This window comes from Leuciscus leuciscus (genome assembly GCF_965113295.1).
Source record: "Leuciscus leuciscus genome assembly, chromosome: 5".
Classification (NCBI taxonomy): Eukaryota; Metazoa; Chordata; class Actinopteri; order Cypriniformes; family Leuciscidae; genus Leuciscus; species Leuciscus leuciscus.
In genome coordinates this window covers 11,030,216-11,057,369 of record NC_138729.1, presented here as the reverse complement: position 1 = coordinate 11,057,369, position 27,154 = coordinate 11,030,216, and the positions used below count along the sequence as shown (strand labels likewise).

Sequence of the window (27,154 nt, the reverse complement as noted above, 5' to 3'; positions counted from 1 at the left end):
AAACAAAACTTAATGAAGAAGTCGTCAAAATCATGTTTTACCAAAAACAGCGCCGTTGCTAGGAGGGCGCCAGCGCCTCTGCCTTTCAGCGCCTCTGCCTCGCGAGTGAATGATAGCCCTGAAGACGCCTAGCAATGATATACCTTTAGTGGTAGTATACCTTTAGTTAAGTTATACCTATGAGTCTTCGTAGCGCGCTAACAGACAATTTTATCGGGAAACGCAGCCCAGGTATGATGCATATGATGCGTAACGGAGATTCCAAAGCGCTCTTCTTTGGTCAGAACCATGGAGAGCGATCGCGGATAGGTCTGTCCTACGCACCGAAACTTTTAACAATGCAACAAAATATTTAAAGAGCATCAAGCTATTAAAATCTATATGTATATGCACAGATAATATAACAGTAGGCTATATGAATCAATATTTTTTTATTAGGTTAAGCAGTGATTGGAGAGTGATCGTAGCCTGACTACATCAGACTTCCTACTTCCGCTAATTTCATTTCGCTCCTGTAGTCAGTCTGAGATAGCAGCCTATCTTTCAGTTTTCCACCGGCCTGAAAACAGCCGGGCCAATCAACGAACAGAGGGCGGGCTGAGAGCCGTGACGTAGACGCTGATTGTACCGTGGATGCGTAGATTTACTTCACATAATCTCCAAAAGTCATTCACAGCCATGTTCACTCCGGTATTTCGCTCGGTGGTTTAGTTTTTGCATCATACATGCGTTTACAGTGGAAGTTAGATGCGGCTGAGCATGCGCATAACACACGCCATAACCAAACGTTATGTGATTGGCTTACGGGTAACCAATGATTTTAAACATCAGACAAGCGCCCCCCCGCGCGAGAGAAAACACTTCTCTATTATGCCCTTCCAGACTCTGTATACGAAGCAAAGTGAAGTAGCAGAGTCTGGTATTACCAGGCTAGAGTGATCGTGGGTCCGACCCCCAATTGGTTTGGCCCATCCAAAACTGGAATCCTGGGGCCGTGCCTGGGCCACACTGAGCTGTGCGTAACGCCCACAGACGTGAAGTGAACGAGACAGAGGCTTTCCTGCATGTATTTGACAATCTGAATATCAGATATTTCATGCCATAGCTAACACATTTGTGAATATTCTGAATAAAAAAGGAAAAATTACATAAAAGCAGATCATCATTCATTCAGCGCTGTTAAGCGCTCCGTGGATAGACTGAAGGAGTGCTCCGTGGAGCTCGCTGAACTTCAGACACACACGCGTTTATGACCCTGCTCTGCGTAAACGCATTTTGACATAGATTTCATTGAAGGTAAATTGGAGCGGCCACAGCTGTGCGTAACGGCCACACACGTGAAGTGAACGAGACAGGCTGCTGTCCGGTACTGTCTGAAATGGTTAACTCTGTGGCGATGCATGTGCAAAACAGATTAAATTAATCATAAAGTCAATATGTACTATTGACTATACATAATATAGTCTATACATAACACAGCCTACTAGGCCTACACTACCCCCCCCCCCCCCCCGAATCTTGCCCCCCCTCTGAATCTTGCCCCCCCTCTCACAATATAGTTCCCACGTACCTGCCTTTGCATCATGTCTAACTTTATATTTATTACACAGCAAATGAATCAGAAGATGGACCATTGTCTTTCTTCAGTCTCACCAGATTAAATGTATCCAGGTAAGCACTGCAGAAAAATCTCACTAATTCATTCATACCAAATCTAGCATTCTAAACAACTTAAGTTTATATTTTTGCATTATTCTGATATTTTATTAGGCAGAAGACTCTCTACCATTGCAGTCCCACCTGACTAGGAAGGTCCTAATATCAGCGTACAGGTGGGTAAACTACTGTAGGAAGGAGAACGATCATCACACAGTGATTTCTTGTATGTGTCTTACTGTGTATTTGTCTCACTGTGTATTTGTCTCAAACAGGTACCCCTCCACTGCAGACGAGCTAAAATGGGCTAAAATCATCGATTTCAGTCTTTCTCTCTATGGATCTCAGCATTTTTGGACAGAATGTAGGATTTGTAAGTATTAAAATTTAATCTGGCTGTCACGGTTTTGGTCTGGTTTTGTTCTTGTCATGTTTGCTTCCTTGTCTGTCATGTGATCCCTTGTAGTCATGTGATCCTGACATGTGTCTTGTCATGAGTTTATTGTCTGATTGTTTGATCATTGTTCACAGGTGTCCCTTGTCTAGTCATTAGTCTTGTGTGTATTTAAGCCCTCATGTTTGCCATGTGTCGGTGTCTTGTATTGCTGATGTAACCACTAAGTAAGTTCATGTTTCTGAGATTGTTTTCGCCATGCCTTGCCATGTTCTCTTGTTTCTATGTCTGATTCTGATTTTCATTAAACTGCATTTGGGTTCTACATACGCTTGCTTCAGTGGACTTAGTTACACTGGCATAATTTAATTTAGTTCTTTTGTATGCTATTTATTGGCAAAAGCTGTTTACAAATACTGTATATATTCTTAAGTTTTTTATAAAAAAAGGAGGTTAAAAATAATGTGACACTAATATTCTCTCTCTCTCTCTCTCTCTCTCTCTCTCTCTCTCTCTCTCTCTCTCTCTCTCTCTCTCTCTCTCTCTCTCTCTCTCTCTCTCAGTAAGCTTCAATGAACAAGGCCAAAGAGAACAAACAAATGTTTATGTTGCTAAGAGTGGTTGTGTAGTGATACACAGAACCGTTGGGTGAAGCGGTTGTAGCCGTGCTTTATCGTGAATAAAACACAGCTATTGACCAATCAGAATCAAGGACTGGAATGAACCATTTTATAATTAATTAATCTAATGACTCAACTATTACCAAATCCTTCAGAAGGAAATTCAAATTATTTGGAACGGTATTCTAAAGTGCAAAGCATGATAACTCCCTAGTAATGACTGAAGTGTTACTACATCCTTCTAAATGAATTACAAATTATTTGGAACATTATTCTAAAGTGAAGATCATGGTAACCCACTTGTAATGACTCATGTGTTACTGAAAGGAATTCCTATCATACTTTTCACTTTAGAACACTATTACAAAAAATGTGTAATTCCTTCTGAAGGATCTGGTAATACTTGAGTCATTACTAGTGGGTTACCATAGCCGCGTTTCCACTGTCGGGCCAGGGCCGGGCTAGGGCTAACAGCGAGCCGAGCCGGGCCAGTGGCCTCGGGCCTCAAGCACCGGGCTTGCGTTTCCACTGCCGGGCCATTAGCCCTGCAGCGCTGCCCTAAACCCCGCCCTTAACACGCCTTCCTGGATCAAACGTCATACAACCCCACCCATTTCAGCGGGAATTATGATGTTCATTCAGGCAGGAAGTTAGAAAACTTAGATTTTAAGAAGATAGCATGTATTAACTCACCGTCCGCGGCTGCCATAGTGTCCCGACTTGTCTCTCCACTAACAGAGGGACGGTGACCCAGCACACCGTCCATCAAGTCGAACCATGGAAAGTTCCTTCTCTGGGCACCGCTTTGTCCATTGTGCGTTTTAATCGCCTTGTACTGCGCCCACAACTTTAAATTTTTTCCCGAACTTGAAGCGTTGTTCGCTGAATGCTTAGCTTAGCAAGTTCAGCAACGATGTATTTTATAACGTCCTCATTTCTGCACACGCCGTCAAATTGACGTTGTACCCTTTCTTCTGCCCAAATGCTCAGAAGAGCTTTGGTATCTTCGACAGACCAGTACAGGTGATTCTCCATTTCAGCGTTTAATTTTCCATGTTCTCTTGGTTCTATGTCTGATTCTGATTTTCATTAAACTGCATTTGGGTTCTACATACGCTTGCTTCAGTGGACTTAGTTACACTGGCATCATTTAATTTAGTTCTTTTGTATGCTATTTATTGGCAAAAGCTGTTTACAAATACTGTATATATTCTTAAGTTTTTTATAAAAAAAGGAGGTTAAAAATAATGTGACACTAATATACACTCTCTCTCTCTCTCTCTCTCTCTCTCTCTCTCTCTCTCTCTCTCTCTCTCTCTCTCTCTCTCTCTCTCTCTCTCTCTCTCTCTCTCTCTCTCTCAGTGTTGGAACCGGGATCTCCTCTGAAGGACTGAGTACGTTTGTGGACACGCATACAGACCAGGGAACATTCTGATGTTGTCAATCAAGTTCTGAACAGGAACCAATCTTTGGAGAAGTTCATTTATTCGCAAAGGTGGACAAAAACATTGTGTTGGCTTTTTAAAGATTATTTTGATGATGACTTTTACTCCTATGCTGTAGAGAAGATGGAGTAGTAGACAGTCAGACATTGATAATAATAAGAAATGTTTCTTGAGCATCAAAAACATTAAGACAATTAAATACTTTTTTTGGCCACCAGTGTACATGAATCCAACAAATTTTTGTAAATAAGTTAACTTATTTTTAAGCTGGGGTTATGTGTCATGTATTGTGAAAAAAACTGTGTTTTGTCCTGTGTTGGACATTTCCTTTTTGACTGCTTAAATGTATTTATATTCTGCAGTTTTATGAATGTAATGGTTGATATTTCATTATAATACTTGTATAAGCTAAACAACCAATGACTCTACATTCATTTTGTCAAATGCTAACGTTTTGTTTATGAATTTATGTATGTTTTTAACAATGTGTGCAGTGAAGGACAGCACATAATGTGTTAATTTAACGCACATCTTTGTGCTAACCTTTCTGACATATTTACTTTGTTAAAATCATTACAATGAATGAGTTAAAATGAACACAAAAAACGTTATCCCTAAACTCACCCATTAATGTGTAAAAATTTCACACATCATTTCCAGCATTGGCAGACTGTTGATTTTGTGATATTTATGAAATGTTTTAAATAAATAAATGGTATTTTGTGATAACTTTGTCTAATTGGTTTGTATGTCAGTTGTACTTACGTAGGATAAAAATTTAATTAATCATATATCAAAATTATGAAATCTAAATTTATATTTAGTACAAAAAAAAAAAAATACAGTAGTGTACTGATTAGCTTCGTTTTTACAGTAATGCACTGTATTACACAATTACAGTACCATTTACTGTAAAACTGAAATACGGTTTGGTACTGTAAATCTTACAGTAACTGGCAACAGTGTTGCCAGTAAGTTACTGTAAAAAAAACCCTTGAAAAGTCTAACAGTGTACCTTTATCATTCATGTTAGTTCATAGTACATTAACTAAGGTAATTACAGATAAAATAAGAATTAAAACTCAATTTCAAATGTATTAGTGAATGTTGAAATTAACAAACTAACAATGAATAATACTTCTACACCTTTTATTAACCTTAGTTAATGCTAAAAATGGAATCTTATGGTAAAGTGTTACCATTTCATATAATTCCAAAGAGTCATGCTTAAAGATGGCCATTAAAATTGAATAAATGTAGACCATATTACATGTACAGTCTCTCACTTTATTTGCTTATATTTTAGAACACTTGATGATTATCTAATCAATATAACTATGTATTGTAGTGATAAAAAAAAGAAAGATTTCTGATTTGTTTATGTTTCTGCCGGCTACATGAACATCAATGTTGAGAAAGCACGTCACTAGCTTTAAATATGCAACTTCGCCGGCTAATGAATGCATAAAAGTGACCAGCTGGATACAAACTAATGCAAATAGATGGTAACAATTGCAACATGTAACAATTGTGACATAAAACATTTGGGTCAGGTTTGCGTGTGTTTTTGTCACATTGTTTTAACCGCTTGAGGTACTAAAGTTAGAGTCCTCACAGCCTCAATGGCAAACATACTGCTGTTCTTTCTCTGCTAATGCAGCATCTAGTCAACAAATTAATTACTTTATAATGATATGGCAATATGTACTTTAGTGTTCTGTATTCATACCGTTTTGCTGTCGATGTTTTAAATGTGCATCTGAAGTGTCAGCGCTCTCCATATAATGTTGTTCTTTCCGTGCAGCGCGCAGTCTCACGTGTTAACGTAAACAACTCAGCCAGTGATAGTTTTTATTTGTCCTCTAGAGGCGTCTCTCACTCTGTACAATGCCAGCAGTCTCTTCTCAGCGCTCTCATACTGTATGATGACAGCGCACACTTCTCAGCGGCTCAAGCAACGGACGCAACCCGGAAAAACTTATCGGTGTGGATTTTTGCCGATAATGATAGTTCCACCAATCAACTATCGGCACCGATATATCGGTAAAACCGATGAATCGGTCGACCTCTACAACATACAACTAGGCTAACAGTTGTACAAAGACTAAAAGCATTGGGTGGGGGGACTAGGATCCTGTTGCTCACTCAGTCTTCCTTAGTTAATTGCTGAATATTTCCCCCACAAGGCGGCGGCATATTTCCCTCCGCCACAAACAGAAACAACATCACCTGCAAGTGATGGGAAAGGGTGATGATCAGTATCAGGGGATGGGAAGGCGGGTCAGGACCCCCAGGCAGAAAAGTCCATGGAGGGGCTGGCGGAGAAGGCCACTGTAGAACCGGCGGAATTAATATGCCCTGATGAAGCCGGAGGGCTGAAGATCCACAGCGGATCCTTAACAGAAGTGGACCAGGGCAGAGCTAGGAGAACAGAAGACTAAGGCAGAGTCAGAAAGGCTGGAGACCAAGGTGGGATGGAGAACCAAGGAAGGACTGAGGTGGAGCTATGGGCACAGAAGACCACTGAGGAGATGGATGGTCTTGAGGCCTGAGCTGTGGCCTAGAGTTCTGTATGAGTAGGCCTATAGACTACATAGCCTATAATAAAAGATAATGAATTTCAAACCTGAACCAAACATATTTTTATTCAAAGATCAACAGTCTGTCATTAGTCTTTAGTCTGACACAAAAAACAACAACATTAAAATCATGAACTCAAATGTCATTGTGAAAAAAACAACAAAAAAACAAATTGACTGTTGTAACAGTGCGTAAATCAGACCTTTCAGGCTATAGCCTAACACCAATAAGCCTTATGCCAAAATTATTATCACAACTAAATTGTCGGCCATTCAATAAGAAAACTAAATAATTGTGTGGATGATTTGCTTTGTGTAACCCGACATCAGACATTAGGCCGAAGTATTTTTTTTTGCACACAGTGCTGCGACCAATCAATTACTCCTTTACGACTGGCTGCCTGCACATTCACTGTCCTCGCGGCTGTTGCAACTTGCGCTCGCTTATCAATGCATATCTAAATTCGCGCCTACGGTATCTTTGTAGAACTTCAAAAAAAGAAACAAAAAAGACGACTCAACCTCCACGGACAGTTTTTAATGTTTTATCAGACAATAACTACTCAAGATTTTACTTTAGTATAATTTTCGGGACAATTAGGGGCAGATTCGGGATTCGGGACAACAGCTTAGACAATAGGCATAAGCAGAAGTGTGTAGTAACTAAGTAACTCTGTTAAATTGACTTGAGTTTTTTTATTTGTACATTTAAGTGAAAATTTAAATGTAAGTACTTTGACTTTAACTCAAGAACATTTCAGATGAAAAAAAAAAGTACTTTTACTTTGTTACGCTGGGCGACGTTCTACTCGTTACATTATTTTAATGCAATAGGAAATGCATAGTTTATTCCAAACGCGCAGTCTTTATTTTTCTGAGGCATGAGATATGTCCCATTCACAAATGAATCAATCTTTGGAGTCAATTCTGTTCAAAGACTTGATCAATCAAGTTGGATGAAGTGGCCGTGGACCTACAATCAATTGAAAGCAAATCTGCAAATGGATCCTACTGTTTTCCAGCGATGAAGATCTAGGCTGTGTTTGAAACCGCATACTTCCATACTATTTAGTATGGGAAAAAGAGTAGGCGAGCGAAAAAGTATGTACAAATCCAAAAGAGTAGGCGACGTACTAATTATCGCGAGATTCGGACTTAAGTGCGTTCGAATATGCCTACTTTCCTACTATATAGTAGGTGAAATCAGGCGAGAAGTTCCCGGATGATCTACTGCTTCTGCCCAGATTTTTGAGTGCTCAACCGATGGATACTCTTCTATCCCAGGAGGCCACGCGAGAGGATACGTCATAAAAAAGAAGAAGAAGGAGGATACGTCATACTCGAACATGACGGAAAGGATGACAGACGAGAGTGTTTTCAAATGTGAGTATTACAAATCAAATGATCGCATGTGTTGAACTACTGTACAGTAAACTGTTGAATTGTTGAAGGTGTAAAGACACTAGTATGGTAAATTTGTGATTTTGCTGTAAATCACATTTTATTATGTATAGCTAACAGAGGAGCTCCATTAAGGACACATACGTCTCCAAAGTGGATTTGCATACATTTTAAACCGTATGCATCTTAAATACAATTACTAAATGTCTATTTAATATCTGGCAAGAAAATCTTCTATAAGAATTGCAGATTACTACGTCTAATAGATATGAAATAGACATCTGAGTGATGTATGTGTACTATTGTTTAGGAGAATTCACTGTTGTCAACACTGTTTTCATTAGACAAATGTTTAATAAGTTTACATAAAGTAACTAAACATAAGAAATCTATTTCATTTGTCCATTAGTACTGTTGAAAAATTGTGGAACATTTATGATCAACAGGTAAATGTAGTATTGAGCTCATAAATCACAGAGGTAACGTGAATCTTGTCTGGATGTTACAGGGACAGATGAGCAAACACATCTGCTTATCCGGTGGAGAGTAGCTCATGAAGCCCTCTTCACCGGAAAGCGGAATGCTGCCATCAAAGGCTTTGAGTGAGTATACAGAAATAATTAAAAATCTATTTAATTGTTTATTTGTAGTATATTTCAATTCTTGTATTTTCAAACAGTGATATTACAGCACTTTTTTGATTCTTGATTTCACTAGCGAGGACCACGCCACAACTGCACGGAATTAGCTATTAGCTTTGTGAATGAATGAGGGTCGAAGGAAAAGGGGAAAGATGTTAACGACGGATCTCCGTCTGGCTGATCAGGGAGTCTGACCCGGGAGACTCAGAGTGGGGGCTTCGTCTCGGTAGTCAGTAAGCTGAGTTACTTGAAGACCCCCCTGGATGCAGCCTGGAAGTAAAATTGAGATGTTAGAGATTGAAGGAGAGAGGATTGGGGTCGGGGGGAAGTGGGATGGATGGATGAGTTTGGAAGGGGAGGGGTGGGTGGGGTCGAGTTAGAGGTTGAGGATGGATGGATGGATGGATGGATGGATGAATGAGTTGGAAGGGGAAGGGTGGGTGGGGTCGAGAGCTAGAGGTGGAAGGGTAAGGGTGGGTGGGGTTCGAACAAACTGAGAAGAACGGTGTGGTGAAGGTGGGTTCGGTGTATATATATATATATACAGACGGGGAGAGAGAGCTGATTAGTTGAGGCGTGGTCCTGCTCCCGAACTTCAATTAACTTATTAACTACATTTCACTAGCGAGGACCACGCCACAACTGCACGGAATTAGCTATTAGCTTTGTGAATGAATGAGGGTCGAAGGAAAAGGGGAAAGATGTTAACGACGGATCTCCGTCTGGCTGATCAGGGAGTCTGACCCGGGAGACTCAGAGTGGGGGCTTCGTCTCGGTAGTCAGTAAGCTGAGTTACTTGAAGACCCCCAAAGGTTTGGATGAGACGATGCGGGCTTGAGCTTGACGGAGATCGTTTAGATTATTGCGGATGTACAAGCGGTACGCTTCGGATGACCATCGCCCCAGGACTCTGATTGTCTCGTCCGAGATGCCCATGCTGGCGGCCGTGGTGGCTGCTCCAATCCGGAATGAATGTATAGAGTAATGTTCAGGAGATATGCCGGAGGTCCTGAGAATACTTTGGAAGTGTTTGCTAAACCAAAATCTCGTGGCCATTTTCCTGTTTTCCGTGAGGAAGAGTGGTTCTTGAGGAGATGAATGGTTAGCGTATCTGGAAGAAACGTATTCCGAAAGTGGCTCGTAAGGACTGAGGAAGGAGTGGAGGCGAAAAATGTAAATTGGAAACGACTCTCCGAATTGGTCGGTTTTACTTCTCTTTAGGTTATAAATCAGAGAATCGGGCGTATGAGTGGTGATGTCTGAGAGGCTGGGATGGATAGCTGGATTGAAGGCTGAAGTCGACGGGGCAAATTCGGAGCATCTCAAGAAGCCGAAGAATGCGAGAAAGAACATGCATTCTAACGTTTGGTCGATCGATGGGCTCAAGTAGCCGGAACGTAATGTGTGGATGCATTGGCTCAGGAGGTCAGAAGTTAAGGGTAAGCGTTTGATGTTGAGGACTGGTTCTTGTTTTCGTAGACCTCTGATAAGCATGGATACGTGGGAGTGAGAAATGGTTTGGCATTGGTCGCCGGTGGCGAGTTTGTAGATAAAGTTTATTCCGGATAGGTAAGTCTGAATGGAGGATGCCCTAATTTTTTGGTAGGAATGGGCGTGAGTAACGAAGTTGCAGATGGACCAAACGTTCATTAGAGGAAATGAGAGTTGGTAAAAGGAGTGGTAAGCCTTAAAACAGTTCCAACCGGTCAAGTAAGCAGAGAGGGTACTCTGGGCGAGGCCATTGAGAATAGCTTCTCGCGAAGCATGTGAAAGTTCTTCCAGCTGAGGATTTAGTTGAAGATGGTGGCTGAAAACGGTGGAACTGGCGTGGGATAGATGTCTGATTCTGGAGCTAAGATTCTGAACTTCTGAAAAGAGAAACGAGACAATGAGTCGGCTATGCTATTGTGGTATCCTGGAACGTGTGCTGCTCGGATGATGAACTGACGTTGCGCCGATATAAGTGTCAGTCTGCGGACTAATTGCATGATCGCCAGGGAACTGGATCTGCCTTTATTTATGATTTCAACTACCGCTGAGTTGTCTGAGTGGATGAGTATGGAATGTCGGGACCATTCGTGCCCCCAAAGGAGGGCTGCTATAATGACGGGATACATCTCGTAAAGTGCGGATGAGGGAAAGTCTGGCTGCTGAATTAGATGGCTGAACTCTGGTGGCCACTCAGAAGCGAACCAGCGGCCACTGTAGTAGCCCCCGAATCCTATGGAAGGCGCTGCATCTGTGTACAGCTGAATGTCTTCTGGCTGTGTGACGTAGTCATTATAAAAGAAGGATATGCCGTTCCATGAAGAAAGGAATTTCTGCCAGAGCCGCATTTCCATTTTGCATGCTTCATCCAAGGTGACTTTGTCGTGTAGAGAGGGTATTGATGCTGCTTTTGATAGTAGGTTGGAAAGGAAAGATTTCCCCTGGGGAATTATTCTGATGGCGTAGTTAAGGTGGCCGAGGAGGGCTAGCAGCTGTTGCTTTGTGCACCTGTCTGCTAGAAGATAGTTCGATAGGAGCAATGAAATGCGTTGTGTTTTCTCAGGAGGTAGAGATGCTTGGAAGGAGATGGAGTCTAGGGTGATGCCTAGAAACTCGATGGAGGTGCAGGGCCCTAAGGTCTTTTCTTTTGAAAGGGGTACGCCTAGTTCGGAAAACACTTTAACGAGGGTGGAAAGTCCTGAGTGTGGAGGTGCGGATGTAGGTGTGATGATGAGGAAGTCGTCGAGGAGGTGCAGGACGTAGGGAAGCCTGTGGTTGTTGATGAGAATCCAACATAAAGCCTCCGAGAGGGAGTCAAATATCTTGGGGCTGCTCCTGCAGCCGAAAGTGAGGCGTACTGAAAAATAATAAGCTCCTTTCCAGAATATTCCGAAGAAACGCCAGAATTCTGGGTGAATGGGCAAGACTTTGAAAGCACTGGTGATGTCTGCTTTTGAAAGCCATGCTCCGTGGCCTGCCTTGCGGATGAGAGTGATGGCTTGATCGATGGAAGCGTATTTCATGGAGAAGTCTGGGGCTGGAATGATGCTATTAATGCTGGGAATGTGTGAGCCGTGTGGGGAGGACAGGTCGATGATTAATCTCTTCTTCACGGAATATTTCCTGGTCGCGATTCCAATGGGGCTGATGCGAAAAAGAGTGAAAGGAGGTTCTTTAAACGGGCCTATCATAAATCCCTCTTGAACTTCTTTAGCTATTAAAGTGTCAACAGTGTCTGGTTCCGAGAGGGCAGACTGGAGGTTATGGGAAAGATGAGAAGTGTCTGGGATTATTTCTATGCCGGGAAGAAAGCCGTTTTTGAATCCATTGATAAGGAAATCTACGAACTCTCTGTCGGGGTGGTCTAGTAAGGCAGTAGCTAATGCTTCTACCTTGACTGGTGTGCCGAGATACTGTAATAGTCAGTCGGGTAGAGCAGTTGGGTTGTGGGGGCAAGAGGCTCTTGAGTGGGCACCTCCGCAGAAGGAGCAGGTGTGTAGGAATCTACAGTTGGAAAGAGAGCAGCCAAGATGGTTGAAGTTGTTGCATACCATTCTGCCTCCTTGGTAGAGGATCGGTCGTCCTCTTTTGTCAATGCCTTTGGGAAGTGGAACGTTGGCTGTGGGCTGTATGTTTAGAGGTTTCGGAATTAGAGGAGGAGGTGGGGCTGCTGTGGATAATCTATTGAATACGGATGTTTTGCGTGAGGAGGGTTGAGATTGAGAGGGTGTGATGGTGCAAGCTGAGGCTGGATGTGATGGTGCTCCACATAGATCACAGGACATAGAAGTGCGTGCTGCGAAGATCCGACAGTAGAGTTCTGCATCAAGAGTGCCCCAGTATGTCCCCTGATTGAACTGCTGTAACCGACCTGCTACTTGTGTGGCGAAAAGAACGTGGTAGTTGTAGAAGTCTGTTCCTCCAAAACGCACAGCCATGTCTAAAATGATTGATAGGTAATCGTCTAGCTCGGTTCTTCGATCGGGATAAACAGAGCAAACTATATCTCTGTAGATCGAGAAAGCTAAAGCAAATTCAGTGGGAGTGAGGTCCTTTGAACGAGAGTTTAAAGGATGGCTGAACTGCATTAGGCCTTGACTGGTTTGCAGCTCTCTGGGCTGGCTGATATTTATGAGGGATGGATGGAGGAGCTGGGCTAAATCTGTGTAGTTACCTGATAAGATCTGAAGACGTAAGGCTGAAGAGACTGGGGAGGGTCGGTGGATTGATGAAGCTGGACGAGGAGGCGGTGCAGCTGTGGCCAGGGTATATGGGCTAGTATTTATTGGCAGGATGTGAGGGTGTTGGGAAAGGGGGGGGTAGGGGTGGGGGAGGGAGGGGAAAAGGGGTAGATTAGTTGCGTAAAAGGAAGAAAGAGGAGGCGGTTGAAAAGGTCCACTGAGAGGTAGAAGTCCTGGGTTTGCTGCATGAGGGACTTGAATTGGGTTAATTTGTAGGGAAGAATCAGAAATAACAGGGGCCGTGTGGCTGTTAATGCCAGAAGGAAGGGTAGAAGAATGGATGCTGGGATGGAGGGATGAATGTCCGTGAGGATTTGTAGCTGTTTGTGAGCTTAAGTAAGCAAAGAAAGATGTCATGAATTGGGATAAGTCTGAGGTAGAAGGTGCAGATGTTGGAGGTAGTATTACTTGGACTCCACTAGGTGGCGCGGACGCTGCTGGCTGAGGCCGTTGTGGAGGCAGTGTGGTGACGTCATGAGTGACGATGGGAGGATCGCGTGTCAATCCCGGAAGCGTTGGAGGCTCGGAATTTAAATTTGAAGTGTGTGTAGATGCTGTGTAAAGCTGAAATAGTCTTGATTTATTGTCAGATCGGCTGAAGTGGATACCCTTGTCCTTAAGAGCACGCTGAAGGCGAGCCACAGTCCAATTCTTGATGGTGTTCTCTGGTCTGGGAGACGTGGCGTGGGTGCGCTGAGAACTGCTACGGTTTGTTGAATGACGCGGTTGACGAGGAGAGCGATCGCGCCGGCTTCCGTGCCTGTGTCGATCGTTGATGGTAGTTCTCGTTTGCGGAGGAGAGTGATCCTGTCGAGTCGGGGTTGGAGAAATCTTCGATGATGAACTGTGACGTGAGTGCCCGCGGGACTGAGGGATTTCTACGACAGAACGCAGCCGGTGTGAATTTTGGCTGCCTAGGGATTGTTGTGAAGACCTGACGCTCTGTGACGGAGGAGAGTTTCTGAATAAATCGTCTTCGGAGTCAGAGGGGTTGATCTGCAGCTCGGGATCCATGTCGAACAAACTGAGAAGAACGGTGTGGTGAAGGTGGGTTCGGTGTATATATATATATATACAGACGGGGAGAGAGAGCTGATTAGTTGAGGCGTGGTCCTGCTCCCGAACTTCAATTAACTTATTAACTACATTTCTCTGCATTTGCTGCAGATCTTTTGTGGTGGAGCAGGACCTGCAAGGCAGGGTGACGGCAGCATTTGTAAAAAAAAAAAAAGGGAAAACCTTAAACAAAAATACAAAGTAAGATAATTTTGTCACTTCTAATACAGAAATTAAATGATTAAATATTGTGATGTTAAAATGACTGCTTTTGTGTCATGCTTGTGCATTTTTGCAGGATCTGAAATGTCCGCAAACAGGGGTGAGCACTGAGGATGGAGGGGCCACAGCAGCATCTTGGAAGTGGTACGCTGCCATGGATGAGGCAATTGGGGGCAGACCCTCCATCACTCCTCCTGCCCTCGTTGCCTCATGTGGGCCGGATGTTGCTGTGGCCTCTTCATCCTCAGTGAGGCCAGAGCCAGCAAGACCCAGAAAAAGGGTGAAAGATCTGGAAGTCCTGATCCAGGAGATGGAGGAGAGAGAGGAGGAGAGAGAGCGGAAAGCAGCTGAGAGGGAGGAGAGACTGTGGAGAGAAATGGAGGAGAAGGAGGACAGAAGAGAACGGGAGAGACGAGAGAGAGAGGAAAGACAAGAACGAGAAGTAAGAGAAAGAGAAGAGAGATGGCACCGGGAGGCAAGCGAGAGAGAGGAAAGGAGAGAGAAAGAAACAAAGGAAAGGGATGAAAGATTCATTTCTGTTCTTGAAATCCTTGCCAAAAAATAAATTCAATGACAAAAACATCTTATGATCATTTACACATTTGGGTTAATGTGAATTAAATTATATATATATATATATACATACACAGTACTTTGCAACAACAACAAATGGTGGCCTAAGACTTTTGTACAATACTATGTATATAAAACAAACAATTTCTAGGCATTCACAGTACATTATAGACTTCTAGAAATTTAGTGATACTTTAAGGTTGTGATAAAATTCATAGATTAAATATTTATGAAGTGATGAATAATTAGTAAATGTGTGGTGTAATCAAAAAAAAAAGAAAAAAAAAAAGAAAAAACTTTTTAAACAGCAGTTTTATTGGAGTGTATTATATGACTTCTAAATGCATACAGAGCTCATGCAGGGATTTTCAAGGCAGGTCATGGAGGGTTCAGTAACACACCTGTCTGTAATTTTCAAGTAGTCAGTTATTAATTGGTTTAAATTGATTCAGGTGTGTATAATTAGGGTTGGAAAAACTCTGCACGACAATAGCCCTCCATGACCTAAGCTGAACTTGAGACTGTTTACACAAACAACCTTAAGTTTTGCATTAACTAGGGTTAGTGAACCCAAGCAAAAAAAGGGTTAGTGAACCCAAGCAAATAATTCAGTCATTATTTACTCACCTTCATGTTGTTTGATCCCTCTGTTTTCTTGTTTTGTTTTCCTGAACACAAAAGGTGATTTTGGTCAGGTTTGTACTATTTGTTTAATACCGTACCAGTCAGTGGACTTTCAGAAGCTTCAAAAGCATCATCAGATAATACCAGGAAGCTTCTGAAAGTTTGGCTCCATTGACTGACATTGTATGAAAACAGCAGAACAAACTTGACAAAAATCCCCTTTTGTATTTAAACAAAAAAACAGAGGGATCTAACAGCATGAAAGCAAGTAAATAATGGCTGTATTTATATGTTGGGGTGAACTAACCCTTTCACCCACCAAATAGAAATTGTAGTAAATGTATGCATGCATTTTGTATTATAGTAATACCTTGATGAAATAAGCAGCTTTGAGTGTTTATGCCCGAGACCGTTTCAAAAAAAGCTTTACAACAATCAATCACATTTATGCATTTGGCAGATGTTTTTATCCAAAGTGACTAAATGCATTTATTACAGGGATAATTACCCTGGACCAGCCTGGAGTAAAGAGCCTTTCTGATCGACCAGCAATCTTTCTGCTAACCAGTTCAGTGGTTTAGCCCCACTACACCACAAAGGTAGTAAAGCTCTAACAAATATTTGCATGTAATTGTAAACCTATAAAATTACATTTGGCAAGAAATGGAATGCTGACAACATGAATTGTAAAACATTTTAATCTTCTTAAATGTTTTAAAGGTAGTCGTGCTCATGGAGAGCAGGCACAGGGATGTTTGGAGCAGACACAGCGGCAGCCATATTGTGACATGTTCTCCCACTCTTGCTTCAAGGTTGTGGGGATCAGGGATGCCGTCATCAAGGTCTTCCTCATCCTCTGGCTCAACGCTGTCCCCATTGACTAGAGCGAGATTGTGAAGTACAGCGCAGCACGCAACAACCTCAGGCACGAAGGCAGGGCTCACCTCCAAGGCCTTGAAGAAAATACAGCGCCAGCGTGTCTTCAGCATCCCAAAAGCTCTCTCCACAATGTTGCGGGCACGGGAGTGCTTGCTGTTGAAAAGAGCCTACACAGGGTTCTGCACCGGCTCTCTGTACGGGGTGATGAGGCAGATGGGGGCACTCAGGCAAGGATAGCCTCCATCCCCGAGGATGCACTTGCCTGCAGGAGGATAAAGGCTGCCAGCGTACACACGGCTGTTCCTCAGCACCCTGGCATCGTGCACAGACCCAGGATATCCCACAAAGACATCAAGGAATTTCCCCCGGTGATCAGTGATGGCCTGGAGTTGAATGGAGTGAAACAGCTTCCTGTTGAAGTAACAGTGGGAGTTATTTGCTGGAGGTTTGATACGGATATGACAGCCGTCTATTGCACCAACTGCTCTGCTGAAAGCTGCTGACCCAGACAGCTGTGCAAATCCTGCTCCCACTGCCTCCAGGTCATCTCCGGTTGGAAAGCAAATCACCTCCGCCAACCAGCAATTTGTGGGTATTGTGCAGTGGAGGCAACCGGTTCGTCTTGAAAAGTAATGCCTTTGCTTAGACACAGTTAACCAGTTTACATGTGCCTGCAGAAATACACATTTGATTACATTTTGGAGAACAGACAGAAGATGATCCATCAATGTGCATTTTATCACTGTGTTCAGATGTTCAGTAGCAGTCGTGAGTACATGTGAAAAGTTTTCACTCTTCTCTGTGTCGGTGGTTCCCTTCACATGCCTTTCAACGCAAAACTCTGCAGGTTCACTTTATTGTCTAATAATCCAAATATGTTACAGGTGAAATGCCTCTGTAATCGCTGTTTCTAGTCTTTAATGCTACTTTTGACAGTATACTGTAGGTCAGAGGTTTCTATATAAATCAATATAAAGTATTCTAATCATTTTGTCCTTTTGTCTAAAACCATAAACCCCTGTAATTATTTGATAATGTCAAATTGACACTTAGGTACTATTCACACAAAGAGTAAATGGAAATGTAATGCTATTTGTATTAAGGGGAAACTGTCTGAGCAATTGTCAAAGCAAAAATTATTTTAGTAGTAACAAACTGTGCTATCCAAGTCATTCCAGGAGGGGGCACAACAACCTTTTAAATACCCTAAAAGTTCACCCTCATTGAAAGAGTGAAACAAAGAGGGCTGTTATATTGTAAATAACATGCAGCAGTCTTCCATCCATCCATTAATCAGCCGTTTTTGTTTATGTTGTTAAGTTTGACATGTTGATGTCTTAGCTTCCTGCACGTTCACTTACATTTGGGAAAATTTATGAAAAGGGTCAGTTTAACCATGGGAAAAAAACTACTTTTATAACAGAGGGATAGGATGAAGCAATGCCAGTAGTAAAAAAAAAAAAAAAACTACTTTATTATAGACAGACATTGGTGGAAAGACAAAATCCTTGCATTTTCCCCAATGCTGACCTATTTCAAAGCAATTCAAAAATGTCATTATGCAATAGATAACACATCACCATTTACTTTACAGCAATAATTTGTTATCCTTTGATGAAGTTAAATATGGTTACTCATTTTAATACACAATGTACAACCTTTAATTAAACTGTTAAATTTTACTTTGAGAAGGTGAAAGTTCAAAATCAGAGTAGAAAACCTGAGCTGATACATGTATTATTCAACTCTGCAGTTCAACAGAATGTTCTTGAAGAATGGCACTGCAGGAATCTGATACATGCTGTTATAGATGTGCTTTTCCATATTGTTTTGAGTCAGTCTGACAGTGAATCTATTTATGTGGCAAATTCTTTTTGCTACATAAAGTCTTTATTGAAAGAAACCATGGTCTGTAAAAAACTAATGGTCAGATAACTGGGTTCAAAGTTGTGTAACAGGATGAAAGTTGTTTTGAGGCCAGTTTTGCCTTAATGCACACACATTCTCAGTGATTGTTCAAGTTGTGCAGCGTTGGCACAGCATGTCTTTTCTACCAAATAAACTGAAGCATAAAGATTACAGATTTCTAACAGGTGCTATGTGCACCTAAAAGCAATGTCTTTCTACCCACCATATCCAGCTGTTTCATATGTACAGAAGCATTCTAGACATGCAGGAGGAACAGTTCAATCCTTTTGAAACCTTGCCCTTGTCTAAGTGAACACCTTTAATTTCCTTCTCCAGGTGACATTATCCTTTGAGGATGTGCTTTGTGTATTGGCCAAAGGGCTTATTACCTTGTCTCACTGAATGCTTCTATTGCATTGTGTTAGAAGTCTCACTTCTTATACTGTTGCAAACTGTAATCCATTGATTTGCGACATCAAAAAAAAAAATATATATAAAAAAACTGATATTATTAAAAAAATTGTTTTGGTGTAACGTGTTAGCTCAAAGGGGAAATATTAATAATAACTCATAACTTATGTTTAGGCTAATTATTAATATTTGGGTCAGTTAATTGGATTAACTTGATGTTGCTAAATTAATATTACAATCAATTAATCAGTTCGTCCAACGAACTCTTTTGATTATTCATTTATTTTAAGAAAAGCGTATCTTTCATGGCCACCGAAAAACAATTATTTCTTATGTACAGCACTTAGAGCATGTAACAAGATCAAGATCGTAAAATAGACTTTGTTGCAAGCAGAGAATCAGAACCAAATATATATTGTCCACAAGTTTTATAACTAAATCACAAACATAACTAAACTAAACAAACATACATGCATACATGCATGCATAGGTAAAATGGTGAGTGATATGGAACCGGAAGCAGGAAATGGAACTATTGAAAAGATCCATTTAACTATGAAAAGAACCATCAGCTTATCATTTTCAGAGCACCTAATTAAATTGATACTTGCATGGTCTCTGCAGTGGACACAATTCTTGAAGTGGTTGAAAATTGAAGTTGCTGAGGTTGCAATCGTTTTCTTCTCCGCTGGATGAAGAATATATGATGAACTTGCATGGTTAGTTCAACTCTGTTCTCACAGCTGGAGCCCTGGGCCGGAGAGGACACGCAGAGCAAATGGTGGGATTTGCGATGGACTTCTTCTGCATTGAATGAAGACGTTGAACTCCTGAGGTTGTCCTTAATTCTGTTGTGGTTGAGAGAGAGTCCTCTCTCTCCTGGATGAGCACATGGCTGGTTGTGAGTCGAGGCCTGCTGCCCTGGGGCCTGCTGAGCCCATGTAGTGTTACAAGATTCCAGTAGTGATAATTTCATAAAAGCGGGACCCGCGGGTTGGAAAAAAAGCCGACCCGCGGGTCCCGCTTTTATGAAATTATTTGGCCCGCCCCAGCCCGCCTCAGCCCGCCCCAGCCCGCCCCGCACCACTGTATATATTTTTACAACCCTTCCCGCCCCGCACCCACCATTAAATAGACATACTAGGCATTGTAATGTAAATGAAAACAGCCTTTATTTCAGCCTGAAAGTGCTTGAAAACATCACCCTGTAAACTGGCAACAACAGAAGATTATGAATATGAACCATAAATCAGTTCATATTAATAAGATAATAAACATTTTCAACATTTACAAAGCAGCGTTTGTATTCATCTAATAGGCTAAACAATTTTTTATTTCAGATTTGTATAGGCCAACAGTTTACAGCCTACGCTACATAACCACTGAACTTTTGTTTTATTTAACACACGGAAATGTTCATTAAGCGTTTTTACGTTCGCTGTGCAAAAAAAGAATGGCATCCACTGTACCAGGGTTTAATCTATTTCGCCTAGACTCCAGCACCCGGCCAGCAGAGCTGAATGTGCGCTCGCTTGATGCGCTTGTGGCCGGGATACAGAGAATCATTTTTGACACCAAGCACAGGAAAGGCGATTGACTGCGACTACCAGAAGCTTAGAATGTCCTCTCCGTCCCAGAAGAACTGGCCCTCAATGTAGCGCTGAACCTCGTCTCTCTCGACAACTTCTTCACTATCATCCTCCCACTCACTAAACTCATCTATTTTTCTTTTGACTCGCTCGGCTTCGTCAACTAAAAATAAAATATAGCAATATTTAATACTTCTGTTGTCTCCTGCTGCAACTATTTCTGAGAACCGGTCCCAAACATTAGATTTAGCAACCTGACCTTTTTTTCTTTTAATTATGTAAATTCCCGACCTCAATTTCTCCCGCACCTCGTCTTCCATCTTCACTTTTATTTCTCAGTTTTTGTTGTCGTGGCTGGCGGTGGGAGCTGCTTGGCGCGCCACTTTCGTGATGTGTCGCCAAAGGTTTGGGGACATCACGCAAGTTACGTTGCTACAGCCTTCGTATTGTAACTAGGGCTGGGCGATATGGAGCAAAAAATATATCTCGATATATTTTGCTATATCTCGATATACGATATATATCTCTATCTTTACAGGAAAAATAACCCCCCAAAAACTACTGCAAAAACAAATATGCCAAATACCACAGTCTTTTTTTTATTGAAGTGCAAAGAGGTAGGCAGTTCATGTAGGAACAAAGTGCTTCTGTGACATTTAAAAAAAAAAAATCCCTGTATACAAAAATAATAATTTAACTGTAAAATAAAGGAAGAAATAATACATAATTATTGCCTTTTCATTCAAAAATAAAACAACTCAACTCAAGGTAGGCAGTGCATATAGGAACAAAGTGCTTCTGTGACATTTACGATAAAAAAAAATCCCTGATTACATAAATAATAATAATTTAACTGTAAAATAAAAGAAATAATACATATACCTTTTAATTCAAAAATAAAACAACTCAACTCAACTCAAGCTCATCTTTGCATTACCTCTGTTGTAGCCATCAACAAATAGCCAAAAAACAAGTTTGTGTAACTCTTTTTCATTTTTATATTTTGAGCAAGGAATACCAATCTGTCTACTGTGTCAGGCTTAAGTGCAGCCCTTTGACAAGTTACTATATTTCCACTGCAGCTGAAGATCCTTTCAGAAGGACTACTAGTGGCAGGCACACAGAGGTACTTTTTTGCTAGTGTGCTCAGTGCTGGATAGGTAACCTCATGTTCCTGCCACCATTGTAGTGGATCTGCCTCACTCTCCAAACATACAGACTGTAAATAGCTTGACAACTCATTCTCAATGGACTTGCGAGGTGTGAATGAAGAAGAGTAAGGAGCTGCATCTTGGACAAAGAAGCTGGCTAGTGTTTTTTTCTTTTTAGCAATGGGGGGCACAGGATCTGCTATGGCACTCTCTTGTGCGGACTGAGGCACAGCTTTGTCAACACCTGCAGAGCTCCCCTGATCACCTAGCAAACTCTGTGCTTCGCAGATGACCCTCTCTTTCAATCCAACCAGTTTCCCACTGCTGACATACAGTATTTCCCTCGAAACCATGGGTCTATAAAGGAAGCAATGTCCAGCAAGTCACTGGTAGAGTGTATACTCTGTATACTTTTCATTTGAGTAAGTCAGGATGGTGTGTTTGATGGACTTTGTTAGCTCACTGTCACCTTCCTCAGGAGCAAGGAGGCTGCTGTTAAAGAGGTGGAGCACAGGTCTTACGTATGAGAGTGTCACATACTCCTCGCCTGACAAAGCATCAGTGAAGTCCTGCAGGGGCTTCAGTGCTCTTTGGATGGCCTCTTGCACCTCTATGTCTTGCCAGGTAAGAACCAGAGGTCCTGTTTTCTTGTCAGCAGACAGGACTTTGGCAAGAGCCCTTTCCTGCTCAAGGACGCGTTCTACCATTTGTAGACGTGATCCCCACCGTGTGGTCGACTCCGTACTGAGCTGATGAGCTGGTAAATTCATCTGTGCCTGCACTTCGGCCAGCTCCCTCCGCTTTTTCCAGCTGTAGGAGAATGCGCTCACAGTTTTCTTACACAGAGAAATGGCCCGTGTGATACGAGGGTCTTGCATTCCATGACCTGTAACACAGTAAAAGCAAAAATGAAAATTTGTTTTTAAATGTAGTTTAATAGCTCAAGCCATGAATTATCTCTTAATTTTGTGACTGTATAAGTGTATATATGTATAGTTTCTTTTTGTAATAAAGTTATTATTTTGACATTGTACTTTTTAATTATTCTGCAATACACAGTTTTTTTTAAAAGACCACACCATTATTTGCCACACCCCCTTCCACCCAACCAAACATTTCACACCCAGGCAGTCCCAAGCAGACTAACCTACATGTGCAAACAGACACACACACACACACACACACACACACACACACACACACACACACACACACACACACACACACACACACACACACACACACACACACACACACACACACACACACACACACACACACGCCCATGTAAGACCAGGTTTATTGCACTCACCAATTGCCAAATGTAGCCTGTGACCAAAACATTGCATCCTCTGCCAGTTGTTTTTGTTTAAAAGCACAGAGTTTTTATTTAACACCGTGGCTAGACTAACAAATAAACAGACGTCACCCGAACAAAATATCCTGTTACAGTTCAGTAGTAATGATTTCATGAACTTCTTCACTGAGAAAATAGAAAGCATCAGAACCACAATTGTAAACGTTCAATCTTCAATTGCGCCTTATAATTCAGCCTCAATTATCACCCCGCAAGAACAATCACAGTGCTTTACAACTATAGAACAAAAAGAGTTAAATAAACGTATCACTTCATCTAAAACAACATGTTTATTAGATCCTATACCAACTAAACTACTGAAAGAAGTGTTACCTAAGTGTTAAGAGCCTCTCCTCAATATTATTAACTCGTCTTTATCTTTAGGTCATGTTCCAAGAACATTTAAACTGGCAGTTATAAAACCCACTCATTAAGAAACCACAATTAGATCATAATAACCTAAAAAATGATAGACCCATTTCAAATCTTCCATTTATGTCTAAAATATTAGAAAAAGTGGTGTCCGCTCAACTGGGCTCTTTCTTGCAAGAAAATTATATCTATGAAAAGTTTCAGTCTGGATTCAGACCGCATCATAGCACAGAAACTGCGCTCGTTAAAATCACAAATGATTTACTTTTAGCTTCTGACCAAGGCTGTATCTCAATACTAGTTTTACTTGATCTTAGTGCTGCGTTCGATACTATAGATCACACAATACTCTTAGATCGACTACAAAATTATACTGGTGTTCAAGGACAAGCATTAAGCTGGTTCAAATCATACTTATCTGACCGCTACCAGTTTGTCTATTTAAATGGAGAAAAATCGATCATAACTCCAGTAAACTATGGAGTGCCGCAGGAATCTGTGTTAGGCCCTCTGTTATTCTCAATATATATGATGCCACTTGGAAATATTATAAGGAAACATGGAATTAGTTTCCATTGTTATGCTGATGACACTCAAATATATATTTCATCACTGCCGGATGAAAACGCTAAATTATCCAAATTGACAGAGTGTGTTAAAGATTTAAAAGTAATTTTCTTTTATTAAATCCCAGACTGATCTCATGAAATGGCGTATGTATGACACGCCAATTCGTATTTCCATTTTTGGCGTGCTATCAACACGCATAATCGCTTTTCAGCGTGTTTATCAATGCCGTTGACTAAACGTTACATTACTCTCTATATAAATATATATGACTTACCCCAACCCCGTCCCTAAACCTACCCGTCACTGGGGTTAATACCATTTATGAGTCTTCCCCTACCATCCTAGTAAAAAAATATCGCTCCCCAGATGACGATATACATTTTGCTTCGTTTCGCTCGGACATTTAACGGCGTAGACATACACGCGGAATCACTCGGACATTTAACGGCGTAGACATACACGCGGAAGATGACGCCGTGGACATACACGTGGATAGCTCAAAATGCGTATAGATAACACGCCACTTGACTTGAAAGTGGCGTGTATGTTTACGCAAAGTCATGATGTCATGTTGTAAATCCAGACAAGACAGAGGTAATACTTATCGGTTCAAAAAAACGCCCACAAAACCTCTCACAATACAACTTTAACATCGTAGGATGTCCTGTTACTTTATCCTCTACAGTAAAAGATCTGGGTGTTATACACGATTGCAACCTGTCTTTTGAAAATCATATTTCATATGTTACAAAAACAGCCTTTTTCCACCTTAGAACATTGCTAAGCTACGTAACATGCTATCAGTTTCTGATGCAGAAAAGTTAGTTCATGCATTCATGACCTCGAGACTAGAATACTGTAATGCTTTATTAGCTGGTTGTCCTGCATCCTCAATAAACAAGCTACAGTTAGTCCAAAATGCCGCCGCTAGAGTTCTTACTAGATCAAGAAAATATGATCATATAACACCGATTTTATCATCACTGCATTGGTTACCTATAAAGTTCTGTATTAATTACAAGGTATTGTTACTGACTTATAAAGCCCTAAACGGCTTAGCTCCAGTCTATTTAACGGATCTTCTATCACCCTATAATCCATCACGCTCTTTAAGATCACTAAATTCAAGGCTTTTGGTCATACCTAGGATATCCAGAACCACCAAAGGAGGGAGAGCATTTTCACATTTAGCTCCAAAACTCTGGAGTAGTCTTCCTGATACTGTTCGTTGCTCAGACTCGCTCTCCCAGTTTAAAACTAGATTAAAGACGCATCTCTTCAGCCAGGCATTCATATAATAATTTTAATCTTACAGTTAATTCCTGCCTCTAGTTCATAAACGCCAGAGGAGAACTGGCCCCGACTGAGCCTGGGTTCTCCCAAGGTTTTTTTTCTCCATTAGGTCACCTGATGGAGTTTTAGGACACCATTAGGTCACTTGATGGAGTTTTTTGGTTCCTTGCCACTGTTGCCTTTGGCTTGCTCAGTTGGGGATATTTTGGGGATATGTAATTTAATTTTATCAATCAATAAATTCCACTAGAAACAAACCTTGTTGTATTATTTTAATTTAATACTGTGAAGCTGCTTTGATACAATCTGTATTGTGAAAAGCGCTATACAAATATACTTGACTTGACTTGTTGTTTTGGACTGCGCAGACGATATTCGCTCCATTGTCAGTGGTAATGGCCACGGGTCCATTTGGATTTAACATCCAGGTTGTGGTTACGTCTCTGAGGGCCTCTGCGATATTTTCACCCGTGTGATCTTGTGGGAAATAAGTGGTTTGAAGGCATGCGCTTTTAATCTTCCAGTCCAAAATATAATGTATAGTGACGTACATGTAAGGCTCGCATGTCCTGCTGCTCCACATGTCTGTAGTCAGGGCATAGTAAGTAACCTTCTCCAATTCAGCATCAAGCCGCTCTCTCTCCGTAGTGTACAGTCGTGGGAGTTCTTGTCTCGCAAAGTAATGCCGACTAGGCAAACTGTATCTTGGATCAAGTGTTTTTAGCATGCGTATAAAGCCACGTTGTTCAACGGCGGCAATGGGTGCCATGTCCACCGCTATATGAAATGCCACGGACTCTGTGATGCTACACCACCTTGCGCTCTTTCTTTCATATTCTACACTCCGCGTTAAAGATTTGTGGAGTGTTATCTGTGTAGTGTTTGGAGTGTGTGGAGTGTTGCCAGAGCTAGTGGGTTTAGTGGCCGGGATCTTTAGTCTGGTGCACTCCTCATATGCGAGCTTGTGCCTTGTCTGTAAATGGTGGAAAAGGTTTGTGGTGCTAGAAGCTTTGGTTGGCACCAACTTTTGGCATTCACGGCAGTAGACATCTGTCTGCTGTCGTCTGACGCCTTAAAACCGAAGTATCTCCATATAATGGAGCCAGTTGTCCTTTTTTTTTTAGACGAGTTCTGTAGCCTCCGGGCTGGTTGCGGGCGCCACCATGTTGAATGAGATAACACGCGAGGGGAGGGGGAACAAAAGCAAGGAGGCGGGGGCGAGTGTAACAGAGTTAGAATTGTATTTAGTTTTATTGTGAATCCTCCTGAATTCAACAGTAGTTATTCATTTCATGTTAAAGTAGTGCCCTCATGTGGTTTGTTTGGGAGCTGCAGACAAAAATGCATGGTTTGACGGAATATAGCGTAACACAGCAGTTGCTACGGGGAATGCGTGCTGTTGGTGCGTATGGTCATGCTCTGTCTCATTTTGGCAATATTTGTGTGATTATGACGCAAAATTATTAGCAATTTCATGTATTTTGTGTTTGTGATTTGGTTTAGCCAATGTTTAAACCATTTAATCCGAGTAGTAACATATATTTGATTAGTTATTGCCTTTTGTAAACTTCCGTCTGATAGTGCTCTCGTTAGCAAGGCCACGAGGTTGCTAATTATATCGTATATTTTATTTAGATGTGTAATGTCTGCAGCAAAACACCACTGAGAGGATGTTTTATTTCACTTTTCAGGTATGTTTTTATGTATATTTTTGTGTTTATTATTGCTTTTGCTTTTATTATTGCGTCATGTTTCATACGAAATGTGGTCATGTCGTGTGTTCTATTATTGGTTATATACTGTTGTAGCGTAACACAGCAGTTGCTACGGGGAATGCGTGCTGTTGATGTGTAATGTCTGCAGCAAAACACCACTGAGAGGATGTTTTATTTCACTTTTCAGTAAATACAGATCAACAGATATGATGTGTCCTTGCATTTATTGGGGAATTGAGCCCACTGACTCCTGTTTATCTGAGTGCACGAAGGACGTGTGAACGAATCACAACGCAGAATACGGGGAAAGAGACCAGATCCAGTTACAAAAGCGACGAGGTCCGTCACATTGGTACCGTGACCTTTTTGGATCAACTGATCATCTTGAAGAAGATCGCCGTGAGGTTGCTGTTTACCTGTAGTTTGCTGATTTAAGTACTTTTTGAATGCAGTCTTTTTGAAGGAAGTC

At 41.5% G+C, this 27,154-nt stretch overlaps 2 long non-coding RNA genes across 2 annotated transcripts; both read left to right on the top strand.

The window, feature by feature from the left end:
• The first annotated feature begins 1,636 nt into the window (after nt 1-1,636).
• LOC309498983 lies at nt 1,637-2,029 on the top strand. Its single transcript, XR_014206092.1, has 3 exons — nt 1,637-1,671; nt 1,771-1,832; nt 1,932-2,029. It is a non-coding gene; the product is annotated as an uncharacterized lncRNA (long non-coding RNA).
• A 6,180-nt stretch (nt 2,030-8,209) lies between these two features.
• LOC309498241 lies at nt 8,210-15,070 on the top strand. Its single transcript, XR_014205891.1, has 3 exons — nt 8,210-8,697; nt 14,133-14,222; nt 14,320-15,070. It is a non-coding gene; the product is annotated as an uncharacterized lncRNA (long non-coding RNA).
• The last annotated feature ends 12,084 nt before the right edge of the window (nt 15,071-27,154 follow it).